Below are 21,909 nucleotides of genomic sequence, written 5' to 3' on the forward strand. Positions count from 1 at the left end.
CCTTGTAAACTTGGTATGATTCGCTTATACCTGATTGGCGCACTTAATTTACCTGCAAGTCCCTTGTACAGTGGTATCCCTATACCCAGGGCCTGAAAATTAAATGCTACTAGTGGGCCTGCAGTGCTGCTTGCGCTACCCACTGAAGTAGCCTTTCAAACCTGTCTCAGGCCTGCTAGCGCAGGACCTGCATGCGCAGTTTGCTGCCACAGGGACCTGGCATCTAAATCTACTTGCCAGACCCAGAACTCCCCTTTTACTACATGTAAGTCACCCCTAAGGTAGGCCTATGGGTAGGGTACTATGTATGTAGAAGGTAGGACATGTGCCTAGTAGCGTGGCCTGTCCTGGTAGTGACAGCCTATTTGGTTTCTCACTGCTGTGAGTGCTGCTCTCTCATAGGATTGCATTGGAAATGCCCTGCCTTATGTCTAGGGGGTGGAGTCTGATTTATGAGGGGGCAGCATAGGGATGTTTGGTATGGTTGGAATGGTAGTGAGAAATGCTGCTTACTGGTTTAGGTGGATTTTTCATTACTGTTACAGAAGTGCCACTTCTAGAAAGTGAGCATTTCTCTGTGCTTATGTCTCTGGTGTTTTGTAGCTTGACTCCAATCCACATCTGGGCAGAGTGACAGTTGGGCTTTGTGCATACTTTTCAGACAGCCTGTACACAGGGAGGGTGGCGGTGTCAAAGAGGTGCATCTGCATTTTGAATGTTCTTCCTGGGCTGAGAGAGGAGAGAGGCGGGGCACACGTGCATCGTTAAAGGCTGTGACCTGGCCTCACACAAACGGGTCATTTACCCCCAACTGATGTTTGAAGCCTGTGCTGGAGGATAGAGGGGACACTCCCAGAACCTGTTATAACTTGCTGATCCCCCTCTCCCCCTCATTGGAAATGTCAAAACTGAGCATAAGTGCAGGGGATTTTTCCTCACAATTTAGACAAGAACAACACTTGGAACTGGACATAGGACGCTGCAGGAAGAACTCACCAGGAACCACCTTGGACTACTGCTGTTGTGCTGACCTGTGACCTGCTGGGTCACTAGGACGATTTGCCACTGACTGCATCTCCCTTGTGCTGGCCTATTGCTGTGCCCTGCCGCCTATACCTCCATTTGTTGTCTCCAGAGGCTTGGTGCTTTGGCCCCTGCTCACCTGGCTCCCGGTTACGCTGCACTGGAGTAGTGCAGGAGGGACGCTTCACTTTCATTGCAGCTAGTCCCTGGAAGCGTGCCTTCTTTGTATTTTTCCCCGTGCCTGGAGAGCACTCTACACAGTTGGCCTCCAGGTTCCCAGAAAGCGCTGTACTCACTTTTATAGTCCCTGGAGAGTGCTTTATCATGTGGTTCAGAGGGACAGGAGGGAGCCTCACTGCTGGGACCGGAGAGGGTTAAGAAAATCTCAAGCGCACAGAGCGTGTGCGAGGATTAGTACCCCTGGGGCACAGGAGCACTGTGAGAGTGTCCCTGGGAAACCAACGGGCCCTTCTTTTCAAGGAGGATCACTACTGCAGCCAGGTCCAAAGAGAAGCACGTCTCTCCCAGTGTGGGGGACGTGCTGACCAACGACTCCCTCAGACCAGGGGAATGCCTGGGTCCCGTCTGGGTCCCGTCTGAGCCCCCAGTGGGCTCATCTTCCACACCTGGAGGAGCGCACCACGAACGCCAGCTGCCTCTCTAGTCCGAGATAAGCGGACACACTGAAGTTCTGCCCTGCATGGGGTGAGAGGACCTCGAGTGGTCCCCTTGACCTGTCCTGTGTTTGTGGTAGACACACCTCCCTATAGCCCATAAACCCCCCGCTCCTGGATCATTGTTCCTCCGGGGGCCCTGCAGGGGAGAAAAGAAACCTCACCGGAGGTCCCATACGGGCCCAGCCTTCATGGATTCTAGCATTCTGCCTCTCCACGATAATAGGAGCGTTGGAACTCCTGCGGGGCCGAAGTACACCTCAATCACCATGTTCAGCTTAATAGATGCACCAGAGCACTGGTAACCTCCTATCCATGGGACTGCGGGTAATCCTTACAATAATGATGTATTTACTACACTATGCACAATTATGATGATGTATTCTTTTTTTAACATTGCCATTATGTGCTAATGCTCCTCTTCTGGGCAATTATGTGTAGTATAACGTGCATTATCTTTAGTAATGATTCCCTGACTACTGCTTATGTTGCAGAATACTGAGAACCTATGTGTTCTATTAGAACTACTGCTTATTTCTGCAGAGTACCAGTAACCTATGTAATGTTCTGACAACTGCTTGGGTAGCAGTGTAATACTGACATATTATGTTTGGTCTGATTATGTTGTGTACTATACAGTTTATTTTTATATAAAACTTGGTGTTGTGTTTCCTTCGTAGTGAGGATAGTGCGTCACGTATTTTGTGTTTATTGTGCAAACGCCTTACACATTGCCTCCTGGTTAGGCCAGAAAGCTTGTTCCAAGCTACCAAAGGGGTGAGCCGAGGTTATCTTGGATGTGTAACTCCCTTGCCCTGACTAGAGTGGGTGGGTTCTGCCTAGCTTAGGTACATACCCTAGCCAACCAGAAACCCCATTTCTAATATTGTGTATGTTGGATTTTTGCCAGTTGACGCAGAAGTTGTTGAATTTGCAAATCAACTGCCTGGAACTTCTTGAGGGTTCCTTTGCAATCCAGTCCCTTACTCAAGGCACGGTCTCATGGTGCATCCTTCTGAGGATGGACAATACAATAGCGGTCCAGTATATCAACAGACGGGGGGACCCGCACCAGAGCACTAGCGGAACTGGCCAATTATTTCTGGCACTTTTGCCTCCAGAGACAGATCTCAGTGATGGCGGAATACCTCTTGGGGTCCCCAAACACTGTGGCAGACTGGAAGTGAAGACAGCTCGAGGATTCCCGTGACTGGCAACTGAATCCGTCCGTCTTCCAAGCCCTAATGGAATGGTGGGAGCCATGAAATGAGGACCTCTTCCCCTCCAGATTGAATGCTCAACTTTTCAGGTATTTCAATTGGAGACCGGACCTGGGAGCAGTGGCCGTTGATGCCTTCCTACAGGAAAAGACTCCAGGCACACCTAGGCGTTTTATTCTTTTCTCCTGATCCCCAGAGTGGCAGCTCAAGTCCGGAGACAGAGAGAGTCACTGGTACTCATCACCCTGATTTGGAGATCACAAGCATGGTTCCCCACACTTCTAGAGCTGTCATGGATGGAACAGCTGAGAGTGCTGTCGTTCTCATCCCTTAGTGATACAAGGCCACCTGAACCTGATGGCATGGAGGGTTTCAAGGGACAATGGCAGGACACTGGAATTTCAGAGGAAACTGACAATCTCATCAGACAAGGCATGGCACTGGGCACGACCAAGAGATATAAATCAGCCTGGAACCAATGGGCCCCTTTGGTGTATGGAGAGGCACCTGGATCCTGTGGGGCCTCGATTTTAAACATAATCAACTTCCTTGCACACCTATTCAAATCAGGTCTGGCTTATCACACAGTGAATTATTTCAAATCAGCCATCTCAGCAGGACATCTTCCCATCAATAATATTACGGTGGGGGAACACCCTCTGGTTTGTAAACTGGTTAAAGGCATCAGAATGTCTAGGCCCCCGAAACCCAGATACTCCAGTCTATGGGACGTCAATAAAGTCCTACATCTCCTCTCGGAATGGCAGGATAACCAGTTATTGTGCAACAAGGAGATATCAGCGAAATTAGCCATGCTTTTATGCCTAATTTCCTGCAAGAGGGTCTCGGACATCAGGGACTTCAGCATCACGGCAAGAATATTTACCCTGCATAGGGTTATATTTACTATATATAGACTGACAAAAACAAATACGAGGTCGGTATCATATCCTAGGTTTGAAAATCATCCTAAACTCTGTGTGGTGAGATGCCTTAAGGCGTACGAGGAAATGAAGATGGAAATAAGACATCCAGGTGAGAAACAATTGTTAATTGCCATCAAGAAGCCACAAAAGATGGCTTCTCCCCAGTCAATTGCCAGGTGGGTAAAATGGATTATGTCAGAGGTGGATATTGACGCTCGCCTATTTGGTGCATACTCTACCAGAGGTGCCATGGCTTCTAAGGCGATCAGGGTAGGTGGCAGACTGGAAGATATTATGAATGCGGCTGACTGGTCATCAGAATCCACCTTTAAGAAATTCTATTTCAAACCTATTCATGAAGCCTCATCGCTGGTGGTGAGTAAGCTTTGAACATGCATTATCCTCGCCTCTAGTCCTGTCATAGAATGAGAAATTTCCTAGCTAACGTAAAGTTTCAATTCTATTAAGGGCATCAAGGCGAATATTATCCCACCCTATGCATTATAATCCCTCCCTGCTTTCTCTGATCCATACAAGGAATAATACATTCAGGGTGAGGATTACTGGGGTAGTACTGTGTAATTACAGTTAATATTCTTTTTTCATAAATTACTTGCCTAAGGAATGATGTTTTTGAGATGATTACATGTTATTTTTAAATGCCAATTGAATTCTCTTTTTGTTTTTTCTATGGATGCATGCCATGAAAATTTATTGTTGCTCCGAATTTACCTCTGGTACATGATAAGATTTGCTAGGATTTTACCAGGTAATGTTGGAGGATGCTTAATATTTTGATTGCTTTCTAGGAACTGAATCTAAAACTGATTGAAGCCGCGTGAACTGGAACTGACACATTTATATGGACATTTGGACAGTGTTACTATTGGTTTTTGGTTACCATGGGAATGTTCCTGGACTCATGGGATATGTAGTGTTTTTTTTACTTGAACTTTGAACTTGCTGTAATAATAAAAGGTGAAGAAAGGACTGCATAATCCTCATCTCCCTGTCATTAATAGAAGTGAAACTTTCCATTAGGTTAGCTAAGAAATTTCTCAATCTGCCTCTGCCTTTGAGGTCAAAGCGCAAGTGCTATTTATTTGGCTTTATCAATTTTAACCCTTGATTGTGATGGCCAGTCAAGCAGTTTTTTTCTCATCAGTGAAACTGCCAGCATTTCACTAAATTATATATATTTAGGGACTTTTGTGGAATTTAAAGAAGCCTTTTTAAAATTGTGTGTGGAGGGGGCATAAGGGATATCCAGATGGAGCCTGAGGCTTTCCAGATAAATCCTCAGCCACTTCATGAATGCCTCTCAAACCTCATACAGAAAGGCAGTTTTCTTGGCATCCTTAAAGACCAGTATGATGTCTGAAATGCTAAATATGTTAGTTTGAGAAAAGAACATGTACCAATTATTGGAAGCATTTCTTTAATACTGCTACACACCCATCATCCCAGAAGACCTTTGGATGTTGTGCATCCCTCACTTTCAGCAGGTTTTATTTCACAGACTGGTTATTGTAACAAATAAACTATAGTGCGTGGTTCATGTGTATTAGATAGGCCTCTCCCGTCTCAGAATCCCTTGGAATAGTGTCCACGGAATGAATGCCTTGTGGTGTATCATCTTGCCTGGCATGTTACCCCCATTTTTAAATGTATGTCAGTTTGTTTTTGCCGGTCTCAATGGGATCCTTCTAGCCAGGACCTCAGTGCTCATAGGTGGGGCCTGAATGTGTATAGATGTGTAGTGACTAACTTTGTCACTGAGGCACTGCTAACCAGAACCTCAGTGTTTATGCTCTCTGCATTTAAATTTGTCACTATAGGCTAGTGAACACGTTTACAAATTTCAATTGGCACACTGGAACACCCTTATAATTCCCTAGTATATGGTACCTATGTAACCAGGGTATTGGGGTTCCAGGAGATCCCAATGGGCTGCAGCATTTCTCTTACCACCCATAGGAATCTCAGACAAATCTTTACACAGGACTGCCGCTGCAGCCTGAGTGAAATAACACACACGTTATTTCACAGCCATTTTCACTGCACTTAAGTAACTTATAAGTCACCTATATGTCTAACCTTCACTTGCTGAAGGTTAGGTGCAAAGTTACTAAGTGTGAGGGCACCCTTGCACTAGCAAAGGTGCCCCCACATAGCTCAGGGCCATTTCCCTGGATTTTGTGACTGCGGGGACATCATTACACACGTGCACTACATATAGTTCAATACCTATGTGTGGCTTCACAATGGTAACTCCGAATATGGCCATGTAACATGTCTAAGATCATGGAATTGTTCCCCCATGCCAAATATGGTATTGGGGACACAATTCCATGCATCCCAGCGGCTCCACTATGGACCCCGGGTACTGCAAGCCAGCTCTCTGGGGTTTTCTCTGCAGCTACTGCTGCTGCCACCCCCCAGACAGGGTTTTGCCCTCCTGGGGTCTGGGCGGCCCAGTCCCAGGAAGGCAGAACAAAGAATTCCCTCTGAGAAAGGGTGTTACACCCTGTCCTTTTGGAAATTTGGTGTTAAAGGTTACGGAGGGTTAGCATCTACCAGCCTCTGGAAATGCCTTGAAGGGCAAAGATGGTGCCCTCCTTGCATAAGCCAGTCTACACTGGTTTAGGGAACCCCCAGTCCCTGCTCAGGCGTGAAACTGGACAAAGGAAAGGGGAGTGACGTCTTCCCTGTCCGTCACCACCCCAAGGGTGGCACCCAGAGCTCCTCCAGGGTGTCTCAGACCTCTGCCATCTTGGATCCAGAGGTGTGAGGGCACTCTGGAGGCCTCTGAGTGGCCAGTGCCAGCAGGTGACGTCAGAGACCCCTCCTGATAGGTGCTTACCTGACTAGGTGGCTAATCCTCCTCTGAGGGCTATTTAGGGTCTCTCCAGGGGGGTTTTCCTCAGATAACGACTTGCAAGAATTCACCAGAGTTCCTCTGCACCTCTCTCTTCGACTTCTGCCAAGGATCGACCGCTGGCTGCTCCAGGACGCCTGCAAAACTGCAACAAAGTAGCAAGAAGACTACCAGCGACATTGTAGTGCCTAATCCTGCTGGCTTCCTCAACTGTTTCCTGGTGGTGCATGCTTTGGGGGCTGCCTCCCTTCATACTGCACTGGAAGACACAAAGAAAGCTCCTGTGGGTCGACGGAATCTTCCCCCTGCTCCAGCAGGCACCAAACTTCAGCTTCACTGATACTCTGGGACCCTTCTCATCCTGACGAGCATGGCCCCTGGAACACAGGTGGTGGACCCAAGTGACCCTGGCTGTGCAGTGGTCCAACTGTCCCAATTTGAAGGAGGTAAGTCCTTGCATCTCCTCTCCAGACAGTAATCCTGTGCACAGCGTGAACTGCAGCTACAAGGGCTTCTGTGCACATTTCCATGAAATCCTGCATGCACAGCCAAGCCTAGGTCCCCAGCACTCCGTCCTGCGATGCTCAGCTCCCTGAGTTGATCTCCGGTGTCGTGGGACCCTCTTTTGCAGTGTTGAGATGACTGCTGTGTTCAGACTTCTTGAACCCATGTTCAAGAACTTCTGCGGGTGCTACCTTCTTGTGCGTGGGCTCTCTATGTTGCTGAGAGCCCCATCTGTCTCCTCTCCCAAGCGACCAATCAATCAATCAATCAGTCGGATTTATAAAGCGCGCTACTCACCCGTAAGGGTCTCAAGGCGCTGGGGGGGGGGGGCGGGGTCAATGCTCGAAGAGCCAGGTCTTGAGCTGCCTTCTGAAGTGAAGGTGGTCTTGTATGGCGCAAAGGTGGCTGGGAAGGGAGTTCCAGGTCTTCGCTGCTAGGTAGGAGAAGGACCTGCCTCCGGCGGTGGCTTTGCGAATGCGGGGTACGGCTGCCAGGGCTTGTCCGGTCGAGCGTAGGGTGCGAGGAGGAGTGAAGAAGGAGACGCGGTGGTTGATGAGTTCTGGTCCGCGGTTGTGCAGGGCTTTGTGTGCGTGGGTGAGGAGTCTGAAGGTTATCCTCTTGTTGACTGGGAGCCAGTGGAGTTTCTTCAGGTGACCGGAGATGTGGTGGTGGCCGGGTATGTTCAGGATGAGTCGTGCGGCAGCGTTCTGGATTCGTTGAAGTTTCCTCTGCAGCTTGATGGTGATGCCGGCGTACAGGGTGTTCCCATAGTCCAAGCGACTGGTGACGAGGGCGTGGGTGACGGTCTTCCTGGTGTCGGTGGGGATCCAGCGGAAGATCTTGCGGAGCATGCGGAGGGTGTTGAAGCATGCTGAGGTCACTGAGTTGACCTGTCTGGTCATGGAGAGGGAAGAGTCCAGGATGAAACCGAGGTTGCGTGCGTGGTCGGTGGGTTGGGGAGTGCTGCCTAGGGCGGGAGGCCACCAGGAGTCGTCCCAGGCGGTTGGTGTCGGGCCGAGGATGAGGACCTCCGTTTTCTCTGTATTCAGTTTAAGCCGGCTGTCTGTCATCCAGTTCGCTACTTCCTTCATGCCTTCGTGTAGTCTGGTTCTTGCTGAGGTGGGGTTGTTGGTGAGGGATAGGATGAGCTGGGTGTCGTCTGCGTAGGATATGAGGTCGAGTCCGTGTTTGCGTGCGATGTTCGCCAGGGGGGTCATGTAGATGTTGAAGAGGGTGGGGCTGAGGGAGGATCCCTGGGGGACGCCGCAGATGATCTCCGTAGCCGTGGATCTGAAGGGGGGGAGGCGGACTCTCTGAGTTCTTCCGGAGAGGAAGGAGGTGATCCATTCCAGGGCCTTGCCTCTGATGCCGGCGTTGCTTAGGCGACGTATCAGGGTGCGGTGGCAGACCGTGTCGAATGCTGCAGAGAGGTCCAGGAGTATGAGGGCCACGGTTTCTCCTTTGTCGGTCAGGGATCTGATGTCATCCGTGGCTGCGATGAGGGCGGTCTTGGTGCTGTGGTTAGCTCTGAAGCCGAACTGTGAGGGGTCGAGTGAGTCGTTGGTTTCCAGGGCGGTGGTGAGTTGAGCGTTGACGATTTTCTCGATCACTTTGGCGGGGAACGGTAGGAGCGAGATGGGCCGGAAGTTTTTGAGTTCGGTGGGGTCTGCTGTTGGTTTCTTTAGGAGGGCGTTCAGTTCGGCGTGCTTCCAGTTCTCCGGGAAGGTGGCGGTGGAAAAAGATGTGTTGATGACGTCTCGGAGGTGGGGTGCGATGATGTTGTCGGCTTTGTTAAAGATGTGGTGCGGGCAGGGGTCGGATGGTGATCCTGAGTGGATGAAGTTCATGACGCGGGTGGTTTCCTCAGTGGAGGTTGGGTTACAGGTGTGGATGGTGGTGTTGTCGGTGGCGGGTTCCGGTGGAGGGTTCGTGTTGGTTGTGGTGAAGCTGTTGTAGATGTCGGTGATCTTGTGGTGGAAGAAGGCTGCGAGGGAGTCGCAGAGGTCCTGTGAGGGAGGGATGGAGTTGTTTTCGGCGTCTGGGTTGGAGAGCTCTTTGACGATGCCAAATAGTTCCTTGCTGTTGTGGGCGTTGCTGTCTAGTCTGTTCTGGAAGGCTGATTTTCGTGCTGCGCGGAGGAGTTGGTGGTGTTTGCGGGTGGCGTTTTTGAGAGCAGACATGTTTTCGTCGGTCTGGTTGAGGCGCCAAGTCTTCTCGAGGGTGCGGCATTCTTTTTTGGAGTCTTTGAGGTCGGGGGTGAACCAGGAATTTTTCTTGTGGCTGTTTCTGTTTGCTTGGGTCTTCAGGGGGGCCAGGAGGTTGGCGCAGTCTGAGATCCAGCTCGTGAGGTTGTTGGCAGCTTCGTTGGGGTCTGTAGTGCTGGTGGGTGGGTTCTGAGAGAGGGTCGATGTGAGTTGTTCCGAGGAGATTCTGTTCCACTGTCTTCTTGGTGGCTGTTGGGCGTGGTGGTGTACGTTGGTTTTCTTGAAGCTGAAGTGGACACAGCTGTGGTCTGTCCAGGAGAGTACGGTGGTGTGGCTGAAAGAGATGTGTTTGCTGGAGGAGAAGATGGAGTCCAGCGTGTGTCCGGCGTAGTGGGTGGGGGTGTTGACTAGTTGTTTCAGTCCCAGGTTGGCGAGGTTGTCCAGTAAGGCGGTGGTGTTGTTGTCGGTGCGATTCTCCAGGTGGAAGTTGAGGTCCCCTAGGAGGATGTAGTTGGTGGACGGGAGTGCGTGTGGGCTGATGAAGTCTGCGATGTCTTCGCTGAACTTTGTGCGTGGTCCTGGTGGTCTGTATATGAGGGTGCCTCTGAGGGTGGTCTTGGGGTCGCTGTTGATTGAGAAGTGGAGGTGCTCGGCGTCGGGCAATGAGTTGTCGGTGTAGGTTGAGATGCGGATGGAGCTCTTGTGGGCGATGGCGATGCCTCCTCCGGTGCGGTTGGTACGGTCTTTCCTGATGATTTTGTAGCCGTCGGGGATGGCTATGGCGATGTCGGGTGCCGAGGAGGGGTTCATCCAGGTCTCGGTGAGGAAGGCGATGTCCGGGTTTGTAGAGTCGATGAGGTTCCACAGTTCGATGGCGTGCCTGTGGACGGATCTGGTGTTGACCAGGATGCATTCGAGGTTGTTTCCGGGCGAGTCATCCTGGGCCTTCCTAGGCCCGGGCAGCTTCCTTTTTCCTCAACCGCAACGCTTGCAGCTAGCAAGGCTTGTTTGCTGTATTTTGCCAACAAAACAACCCTGCGTCCTCCAGCACACCGTGGGACATCTGCTGCATGAAGGACAAGTTCCTAGCACCTTTCGTTGTTGCAGAATCTTCAGCTTCTTCCATCTGGAGGCAGGCATTTTGCACTTTCATCTGGGGTTTAGTGGGTTACTGCCCCCACCGGACACTTTCAGGACTCTTGGACTTGGTCCCCTTCCTTTGCAGGTCCTCAGGTCCAGGAATCTATCTTCATTGCTTTGCAGGCTGTTGTGGTCTTTGCAAAATCCTCTATCACGACTTTATTGTGTTTCTGGGGAAATAGTAGTACTTTACTCCTACTTTCCAGGGTCTTGGGGTGGGGTATCTTGGACACCGTTAGTGTTTTCGTACACTCCCAGTGACCCTCTACACAGTACACTAGCCTAGAGGTCCTTTCGTGGTTCGCAATCCACTTTCTTAGTATATGGTTTGTGTTGCCCATAGGCCTATTACATCCTAATGTGTACTACAGTGTTTGCATTACTTTTGACTGTTTTACTTACCTGATTTTGGTTTGTGTCTATATTTTGTATATTATACTTACCTCCTAAGGGAGTATATCCTCTGAGATATTTTTGGCACATTGTCACTAAACTAAAGTACCTTTATTTTTGGTAACACTGAGTATTGTCTTTCTTATGATATAGTACCTAGATGATATAAGTGGTACTGTAGGAGCTTTGCATGTCTCCTAGTTCAGCCTAAGCTGCTCTGCTATAGCTACCTCTATCAGCCTAAGCTTTTGAACATTACTAGTCTACTAATAAGGGATAACTGGACCTGGCACAAGGTGTAAGTACCACTGGTACCCACTATAAGCCAGGCCAGCCTCCTACATTGGTGGTGCAGCGGTGGGATAAGTATTTGTAACTGCTTTACCACTTTGTCATTGATGCTTTTCATAAGAAATCCATATTCTAAATTCTTATAAATATACACAACTAACCTTAACAGTCTTACTTGCTGTCTCAAAACTTTCTAAAACGTTTCTGAAAAGTTTGAAAACGTTTTTTTCTTCTCTTTAAAAGTTTTCTAAACTTGTTTCTCTCCCCTAAACTCTTTCTTTCAACTATGTCTGTAGTAGAGGCCACTCCCAACGTTGTGCAGACAACTTATGGCAATTTAAACTTTAAAGGTGTGAGGGGTCTCTGTATAGAAAGGAGTTTAGGGATTGGTAAGAACCCTACCAAAGATCTCCTTCTAAGCCTTCTCCTTGAAAGTGACCAGAACCAGACTGATCAAACCCAGGATCAGGAGCTAGAGGAGGGGGGTACCAGGAAGAATCAGGGGAGGCCCCTGAAAATTCTGGGGAGGGTACTTCCAAAGACCTCCCAGTTATCAGACCACCTAGTGAATCTGGTAGTGGGATGGGGTCACACATCGGTAGGGCATGTTTCACTCCAAAAAGCAAGGTCACTAGGGTTCAGGTAGTTAGAGAAAGGTCCACTTCTGCTAATTCTCACATTACCTCTGTGAATTCCCAAACCTCCCACCCTGAGGATAACACCCTAGACAGGGAAGTCAGAAAGCTGAGGTTGGAAGAAGTCAAACTGAAGCTAAGACAGCAGCAGTTGGCCTTAGACATGGAATCCCTAGATGTAGAGAGGGAAAGACAGAAGCTGGGGTTAGTTCCCCATGGTGGCAGCAGCAGCAATCTTGATAGTCATCCTGTTAGAGAAACAGATTAAAAAAACCTGCATAAGACTGTCCTGCCTTACAAGGAGGGGGATGGCATAAACAAGTGGTTTTCTGCACTTTAGAGGGCCTGTATGGTACAGTTGGTCCCTCAAAGGCAATGGGCTGCTATCTTGAGGGTATCTTTCACTGGCAAAGATAGGGACAGACTCCTTACTGTCAGGGAGAGTGATGCCAACAACTACAAAGTTTTGAAAGATGCACTCTTAGATGGATTTGGCTTAACCACTGAACAATACAGGATAAAGTTCAGAGATACCAGAAAAGAGTCCTCTTAAGACTGGACAGACTTTGTAGACTGTTCAGTGAAGGCTTTGGAGGGATGGTTACATGGCAGTAAAGTGACTGACTATGAAAGCCTATATAATCTTATTTTGAGAGAGCATATTTTGAATAATTGTGTGTCTGACTTGTTGCATCAGTGCTTGGTAGACTCAGATCTAACTTCTCCCCCAAAATTAGGAAAGAAGGCAGACAAATGGGTCAAAACAAGAGTGAGCAGAAAAGCTCATACAGGTGGTGCCGAGGATGGCAAGAAGAAGGATGGTAAGTCTTCTGACAAGGGTGGGGACAATGATAAAAAGAATTCTGAGTCTTCATCAGGCCCACGAAAATCCTCTGGGGGAGGTGGGTCCAAATCCTCTTCAAACAATCAAAAGAAGCCATGGTGTTATTTATGTAAAAGTAAAGGCCATTTGGGCAAGTGATTCCACTTGTCCAAAGAAAAACACCAAGACTCCCACTACCACAACCCCAACTGCATCCTCTAGTGCCCCTAGTAATAGCAGTGGTGGTGGGAAGAACACTACAAATAGCCAATCAAAGGGTGTAGCTGGGCTCACTATTGGTAATGTAGTTGGGGTTGGTCTTGTTGGGGAGACCACAGAGGCTGTTTTAGTCTCTGATGGTGGTATTGATTTTGCCACCTTGGTTGCTTGTCCCCTTAATATGGGTAAGTACAAGCAACTGACCCTAATAAATGGTGTTGAGGTTGAGGCTTACAGGGATACAGGAGCCAGTGTCACTATGATGATTGAGAAACTGGTTGCCCCTGAACAACACCTACTTGGTCAGCATTACCAAGTGACTGATGCTCATAACACTCTTAGCCACCCCATGACTGTTGTGAGTCTCAACTGGGGAGGGTTTACTGGTCCAAAGAAAGTTGTGGTAGCAACTGATTTACCTGTAGACTGCTTACTAGGCAATGACTTGGAGACATCAGCTTGGGCTGAAGTAGAGTTGGAGGCTGATGCAGCAATGCTGGGCATTCCAGGGCATGTCTTTGCTCTCACAAGGGCTCATGCCCAGATGCAAGTAGGACAGGGAAACTTGGATCCTGAAATAATGGACCCAGTGCTCCCGAAAGCTAGGGGTAGAAGGGGTAAATCCTTGCCCACTATCCCTCCCTCTCCAGAAGATTCCCCTTTTAAGGAAGAGGAATCCTCTCCCTGTGCAGAACCTGCACCAGATGAGCTGGTAGCAGACACTGCTGAGCTTTTGGGTGCAGGGGGGGGCTGCTAGGGAACAGCTGAGTGTGGCATAGCAGACCTGTCCCACACTAGAGGGTTTAAGACAGCAAGCTGTTAAAAACCAGACTGGGGATATCACGGATAGCCATAAAGTCTATAGGGAAGACGACCTGCTCTATACTGAGTCAAGGGAACCTAAATCTGGAGCTTCCAGGAGACTTGTCATCCCTTTGCAGTATATGGAATTACTTCTGACTTTGGCTCATGATACTCCTTTGGCTGGGCATTTAGGCCAGAGTAAAACTTGGGACAGACTTGTTCCATTGTTTCACTGGCCTCATATGCCAGAGGACACAAAGGAGGTTTGTCGCTCCTGTGTGACATGCCAAGCCAGTGGCAAGACTGGTGGCACACCTAAGGCCCCCTACTTCCACTCCCAGTGGTAGGGGTGCCCTTTGAGACGGTAGGGGTTGACATTGTTGGCCCCCTTGACCCTCCAACAGCTTCAGGAAATAGATTTATCCTTATGGTAGTAAACCATGCCCCTAGGTATCCTGAAGCTATACCGTTAAGGATCACTACAGCTCCTGCAGTGGCAAAAGCCCTCCTGTGAATATTTTCCAGAGTGGGTTTCCCTAAGGAAGCGGTATCAGACAGAGGTAGTAACTTCATGTCTGCATATCTCAAAGCTATGTGGAAGGAGTGTGGTGTAACTTACAAGTTCACTACTCCTTATCATCCACAGACAAATGGACTGGTTGAGAGGTTTAATAAAACTCTCAAAGGCATGATCATGGGACTCCCTGAAAAACTCAGGAGGAATGGGATATCCTGTGTCATGCCTCCTTTTTGCTTATAGGGAAGTACCACAGAAAGGAGTGGGCTTCAGCCCCTTTGAACTCCTCTTTGGACACCCTGTAAGAGGTCCCCTTGCTCTCGTGAAGGAGGGTTGGGAACAACCTTTAAAACCTCCCAAACAGGACATTGTAGATTATGTACTTGGCCTCAGATCAAGAATGGCTGAGTACATGAAAAAGGCCAGTAAAAACCTTCAGGCCAGCCAAGAGCTCCAAAAGCAATGGCATGACCAGAAGGCTGTCCTGACTCAGTACCACCCAGGACAGAAGGTGTGGGTATTGGAGCCTGTGATCCCAAGAGCACTCTAGGACAAATGGAGTGGGCCCCATCTCATTGTGGAGAAAAAAAGGAGAGGTCTCCTATTTGGTAGACCTGGACACTGCCAGAAGCCCCCTTAGGGTGTTTCATGTCAATCGCCTGAAACCTTATTATGACAGGGCTGACTTAACCCTGCTCATGGCCACTGATGAGGGGCAGAAGGAAGAGAGTGACCCTCTCCCTGACCTCTTTTCCACCACTGAAGCGGGTGGCTTAGTGGAGGGAGTTGTACTTGCAGATTGCCTTACTGCTGAGCAGAAGGACAACTGCATAAATCTTTATCAGTAATCTCTAACCACTTCTTACTGGTCCCAGGTACAACTACCTGGTGTGAGCACACAATCGACACTGGAGGCAGTTTACCTGTCAAAAGTAAGATTTACAGGCAGCCTGACCATGCCAGAGACTGCATTAAATAAGAAGTACAGAAAATGTTGGATCTGGAAGTAATTGAACCTTCTGAAAGTTCCTGGGCCAGCCCAGTGGCGCTTGTCCCCAAATCTCATAGTAAAGATGGTAAAAAAGAAATGATGTTTTGTGTGGACTATAGGGGTCTCAATCAAGTAACTAAAACTGATGCTCACCCTATACCCAGGGCAGATGAGCTGACAGATACAGTGGCTTCTGCCAAGTATCTAAGCACTTTTGTCTTAACTGCAGGGTATTGGCAGATTAAGTTGTCAGAGGATGCTAAACCTAAATCAGCATTTTCAACCATTGGAGGGCACTATCAGTTCACTGTTATGCCCTTTGGATTGAAAAATGCACCTGCCACTTGTCAGAGGTTGGTGAATCCAGTCTTCGAAGGACTGGAAGCCTTTAGTGCAGCATATCTAGATGATATAGCTGTCTTTAGCTCCATCTGGGATGATCACATGGTCCATCTGTGAAAGGTTTTGGAGGCCCTGCAAAAGGCAGGCCTCACTATCAAGGGCATCAAAGTTCCAGATAGGGCAGGGGAAAGTGGTATATCTGGGCCACCTGGCAGGTGGGGAACAGATTGAACCACTGCAGGGGAAGATCCAAACCATTGTGGAATGGACTCCCCCTACAACTCAAACCAAAGCGAGAGCCTTCCTAGGCCTCACAGGGTACTATATGAGGTTTACTAGGAATTATGGCACTATAGCTGCCCCTCCTAATGACCTCACATCCAAAAAGATGCCTTAAAAGGTATTATTGATAGCTAGCTGTCAAAAGGCGTTTAATGAGCTCAAACAGGATATGTGCTCTGCACCTGTCCTAAAGAGCCCTTGTTACTCCAAGAAATTCATAGTTCAAACTGATGCTTCTGAATTAGGGGTAGGGACAGTTCTATACAGCTTAACATTGAGGGCCAGGGTCAACCTGTTGCTTTTATCAGCAGGAGGTTGACCCCTAGAGAAAAGCATTGGTCTGCCATAGAGAGGGAGGCCTTTGCTGTGGTCTGGGCCCTGAAAAAGTTGAGACCATACCTCTTGGGTACTCACTTTATTGTTCAGACAGACCACAAACCTCTAATATGGCTTAAACAAATGAAAGGTGAAAACCCTAAATTGTTGAGGTGGTCCATCTCCCTACAGGGAATGGACTATACAGTGGAACATAGACCTGGGAGTACCCCCTCCAATGCATATGGACTCTCCAGATATTTCCACTTAGACAACGAAGACTCATCTGGGCAAGGTTAGCCTTATTGTCCCTCATTTGGGGGGGGGGGGTTGTGTAGGAAAGTACCATCTTGCCTGGCATGTTACCCCCATTTTTACATGTATGTCAGTGTGTTTTTGATGGTCTCACTGGGATCCTGCTAGCCAGGACCCCAGTACTCATAGTTGTGCCCCGAATGTGTACAGCTGTGTAGTGACTAACTGTGTCACTGAGGCTCTGCTAACCAGAACCTCAGTGCTTATGCTCTCTCTGCCTTTAAATTTGTCACTATAGGCTAGTGACCACTTTTACCAATTTTAATTGGCACACTGGAACACCCTTATAATTCCCTAGTATATGGTACCTAGCTACCCAGGTTATTGGGGTTCCAGGAGATACCTATGGGCTGCAGCATTTCTTTTGACACCCATAGGGAGCTCAGACAAATCTTTACACAGGGCTGCCACTGCAGCCTGAGTGAAATAACGCACATGTTATTTCACAGCCATTTTCACTGCACTTAAGTAACTTATAAGTCACCTATATGTCTAACCTTCACTTGCTGAAGGTAAGGTGCAACGTTACTAAGTGTGAGGTCACCCTTGCACTTGCATAGACGCCCCCACATAGTTCAGGGCCATTTCCCTGGACATTGTGAGTGCGGGGACACCATTACACGCGTTCACTACATATAGGTCAATACGTATGTGTAGCTTCACAATGGTAACTCCGAACATGGCCATGTAACATGTCTAAGATCATGGAATTGTCCCCCCATGCCAAATCTGGTATTGGGGACACAATTCCATGCATCCCCGGGGCTCCACTATGGACCACGGGTACTGCCAAGCCAGCTCTCTGGGGTTTTCTCTGCAGCTACCGCTGCTGCCACCCCACAGACAGGGTTCTGCCCTCCTGGAGTCTGGGCAGCCCAGTCCCAGGAAGGCAGAACAAAGAATTTCCTCTGAGAAAGGGTGTTACACCCTCCCTCTTTGTAAATAGGTGTTAAAGGATGGGGAGGGGTAGCCTCTCCCAGCCTCTGGAGATGCTTAGAAGGACACAGATGGTGCCCTCCTTGCATAAGCCAGTCTACACCGGTTTAGGGAACCGCCAGTCCCTGCTCTGGCACGAAATTGGACAAAGGAAAGGGGAGTGACCACTTCCCTGTCCATCGCTACCCCAGGGGTGGTGCCCAGAGCTCCTCCAGTGTGTCTCAGACCTCTGCCATCTTGGATCCAGAGGTGTGAGGGCACTCTGGAGGCCTCCGAGTGGCCAGTGCCAGCAGGTGATGTCAGAGACCCCTCCTGATAAGTGCTTACCTGACTAGGTGGCCAATCCTCCTCTGAGGGCTATATGGGGTCTCTCCAGTGGGCTTTTCCTCAGATAACGACTTGCAAGAATTCAACAGAGTTCCTCTGCACCTCTCTCTTCGACTTCTGCCAAGGATTGACCGCTGACCGCTCCAGGACGCCTGCAAAACTGCAACAAAGTAGCAAGACGACTACCAGCAACATTGTAGCGCCTAATCCTGCTGGCTTTCTCGGCTGTTTCCTGGTGGTGCATGCTTTGGGGGCTGCCTGCATTCATCTTGCACTGGAAGCCACGGAGAAATCTTCCGTGGGTCGACGGAATCGTCCCCCTACTTCAGCAGGCACAAAACTTCAGTGTCACCGGTACTCTGGGACCCCTTTCATCCTGACGAGCATGGCCCCTGAAACACAGATGGTGGACCCAAGTGACCCAGACTGTCCAGTGGTCCAACTGTCCAAATTTGGAGGAAGTACGTCCTTGCCTCCCCTCTCCAGACAGTAATCCTGTGCACTGCGTGAGCTGCACTACTAGGGCTTCTGTGCACATTTCCACAAAATCCCGCATGCACAGCCAAGCCTAGGTCCCCGGCACTCCGTCCTGCGATGCTCAGCTCCCTGAGTTGATCTCCGGTGTCGTGGGACCCTCTTTTGCAGTGTTGAGATGACCGCCATGCTCAGACTTCTTGACCCTGTGTTCAAGGATTTCTGCAGGTGCTACCTTCTTGAGTGTGGGCTCTCTACGTTGCAGAGGGCCCCCTCTGTCTCCTCTCCCAAGTGGCGACATCATGGTCCTTCCTAGGCCCGGGCAGCACCCTTTTTCTCAAACCGTGACTCTTGCAGCTAGCAAGGCTTGTTTGCAGTATTTTGCCAACGAAACAACTCTGCATCCTCCAGCACTCCGTGGGGCATCTTCTGCACGAAGGACAAGTTCCTAGCACCTTTCGTTGTTGCAGGATCTTCAGCTTCTTCCATCTGGAGGCAGCCATTTTGCACCTTCATCCGGGGTTTAATGGGCTCCTGCCCCCCCGGACACTTTCACGACTCTTGGACTTGGTCCCCTTCCTTTGCAGGTCCTCAGGTCCAGGAATCCTTCTTCAGTGCTTTGCAGTCTGTTGTGGTCTTTGCAAAATCTTCTATCACGACTTTAGTATGTTTCTGGGAAACAGTAGTACTTTACTCCTACTTTCCAGGGTCTCGGGTGGGGTATCTTGGATACCCTTAGTGTTTTCTTACACTCCCAGCGACCCTCTACACAATACACTAGCCTAGAGGTCCATTCGTGGTTCGCATTCCACTTTCTTAGTGTATGGTTTGTGTTGCCCCTAGGCCTATTGCATCCTATTGCATTCTACAGTGTTTACACTACTTTCTGACTGTTTTACTTAGCTGATTTTGGTTTGTGTCTATATTTTGTGTATTTTACTTACCTCCTAAGGGAGTATATCCTCTGAGATATTTTTGGCACATTGTCACTAAAATGAAGTACCTTTATTTTTGGTAACACTGAGTATTGTCTTTCTTATGATATAGTACCCATATGATATAAGTGGTATAGTAGGAGCTTTGCATGTCTCCTAGTTCAGCCTAAGCTGCTCTGCTATAGCTACCTCTATAAGCCTAAACTACTAGAACACTACTAATCTACTAATAAGGGATAACTGGACATGGCACAAGGTGTAAGTACCATTGGTGCCCACTATAAGCCAGGCCAGCCTCCTACAATGTATCATATTATTTTTCTGCTTCATTTTGGGGGTCATTACAAGCTTGGCGGGCAAGCGGTAACCGATGTGCGGCCGCCAATGCGGCTGCACTCCCGCGGACCCCATTACAACATCCCCGCTGGGCCGGCGGGCGCAAACCTAGTTTACGCCCGCCGGCCCAGCGGGGATGCTGCCGCAACATAGGAGCCCGCTCCTAATGGAGCCGGCGGTGTTGCGGCGGTGCGACGGGTGCAGTAGCACCCGTCGCGCTTTTCACTGTCTGCTATGCAGACAGTGAAAAGCTGCACGGGGCCCTGTTAGAAACAGGCTAGCGGTAGGGGAGTCATAATCCCCAGGGCAGCGCTGCTTGCAGCGCTGCCCTGGCGGATTATCACCGCCGGGGCTAAAACAGCGGGAAACTGCCGGCCCCGGCGCTGTGACCGCGGCGGTATAATACGGGTCTCCGTATCGCCAGCCTGTTGGCGGTACGGACGCCACTTTACCCCTGGCGGTCTCCGAAATGCCCACTTAATTGTGTAAAAATATATAATTGTGCAGAATCCGTCCCGAAAGTTGTTATGTACGTGAAAACATTTGAAGACCACTGCTGAAAAGCTTTTTAAATAACAAAAATGTTACATGAATCATGTTTCACACCTAAAATCGGCGTGTGAGAGGAGACACCACCTGTTGTTGAGAGAACTTTCAAGTCACACTTTGTTGGCGTAATTATAACGTAAACGTTAGGGATACGTACTTTTTAACAACTCATTCACTTCTGTATAAATCCAGTATGCCAGATGGGGGCAAAGTAACACATTTTGCTCTACTGCACAACAGCAGAACATTGCTTCAACCCTTGTCTGTAAAGGCGTAATCGAGAACAATTCATATCAATTTCTAAGGTCAGACTCAGAATTTTATAATTCACATTCACGTTATTTTTGCCAATACTCTTACTGATTTATATACGAAGTGAATAATGTTCTCGTGACAGTTTAGCCTTCCACGGTGAAAACTACACTCAAAGCTACGCAACAACAAACTACTGTGGTTTCCTATCTCCTTCGCACATTAAACAGTTGCTCTTCTTTTCTCTTTATTGTTCCCCAGTACTGCACGAGAACAAATTGTCACCCAATAAAACCTCGAAAACTAGGATCGATTTTTTTTAGGGAAACGGAGAAACAACGTTACATAAAAAATATTAGTACCTGTGACTGGCACTGCTGAGAAGTTGTTCACGTATTTCGCTTTCCCCGTTTACTCGGGAAGTGTTTTGGGTCGCTGTCTAGCTGTGTTTTTATCTTGTTTTGCAGCTGCGTGGGGAGCGTAAATCCGGTAGCGGGGTTTCCTCGCCTTGGTGTGTTGCGACAGATTATCAAAAGAAAGCACGCAAATAGCAAACGAAGTTCGGAGACTAAAAAAATATTTTCTCCAAATGCCTCGCTTGCAGAGGAAAGGCAACCATATAAGGGTACCAAGATAACAGTTACATGTGGTTCAGAGGGCGTGGTGTACCCTACACACTAAACTGAGCTTGGAAAAAAGGTTCTCTATCCGGTGTTACAAATAGTGCGGAAATTAACCAGCAAAGACACACTTTGACTTTTTGAGCTGGGGAGCAGGTTCGGTTTGCGATGTCACGTAATTCTAGGCAAATCGCTTACTTTTCCAGTGCCTAAAAATGAATGTGATATTGTGTAATGTAACTGGTGCTCATGTAAGGTTTGGTCGAATTCGCGCTGTATCAAACTACAAAAATAGATGCTTTTGCAAAAGTTATGAATGTTAAACGTAAAGGCAATCTTTTAAAATGAAATTAAATGTTGTTGCATTCATCAATGTGTCTAAAACTAATGCATTGATTACAAACATTTAGAGGACTTATGGAACATCTAGTACATGGGAATCACCAACCAAATTACAAAGTGACTTCAGACTGTCCTGAACCAGTAGTCAGACTGGTCCTCAAACTTCCACTCTGGTCTCACATCATTCCGCAGCTAATGAAATTACACTGTCTCTCAATACATAAGTAATCAAAATTAAAGCTGCTCACTCACATATACAAAACACTATACAGCACAGGCCCAGCCTATCTGAACAACCACATGCAGTTCCACTAACAGTAAGCTCAGCCATACTCTTACTAGCACTCATCCCACATATTAATAAAAGCAGATCAGGAAGTCATGCCTTCTTAAACATTGCTCTTAAAGCGTTGAATGACCTTGCACACCACATTAGAGCCCCCTCATCTCTTGACATCTGCAAGAAGCTGAAGCCCTGTTTCTTCGAGGAAGCCCCTTTAAGATTAGCACCATCAGGGGCGTTGTCAACTCCCCGCTTTAGCAGCTACAGCGGGGATGGGATTTTTGGCAGGTGTTAATAATGGAGTCTCTATTTGGCAGTCAGTTTGCACCCTGTCCAAGTAGTGACCCTCACTCTAGTCA

The 21,909-nt window shown here is 48.5% G+C and overlaps 1 protein-coding gene across 2 annotated transcripts in view; it reads right to left on the minus strand.

Moving 5' to 3' along the window:
- Window positions 1–20,943, minus strand: part of LOC138265651 (alpha-1,4-N-acetylglucosaminyltransferase-like) — a 494,212-nt gene extending 473,269 nt beyond the window's left edge. For both annotated transcript variants that reach the window (XM_069213558.1, XM_069213559.1), the window contains exon 1: window positions 20,668–20,943. The gene's annotated coding sequence lies outside the window, so the exon portion shown is untranslated. The remainder of the gene's footprint in view (window positions 1–20,667) is intronic.
- Window positions 20,944–21,909: the final 966 nt, after the last annotated feature.

Source organism: Pleurodeles waltl, chromosome 11, assembly GCF_031143425.1.
Source record: "Pleurodeles waltl isolate 20211129_DDA chromosome 11, aPleWal1.hap1.20221129, whole genome shotgun sequence".
Lineage (NCBI taxonomy): Eukaryota > Metazoa > Chordata > Amphibia > Caudata > Salamandridae > Pleurodeles > Pleurodeles waltl.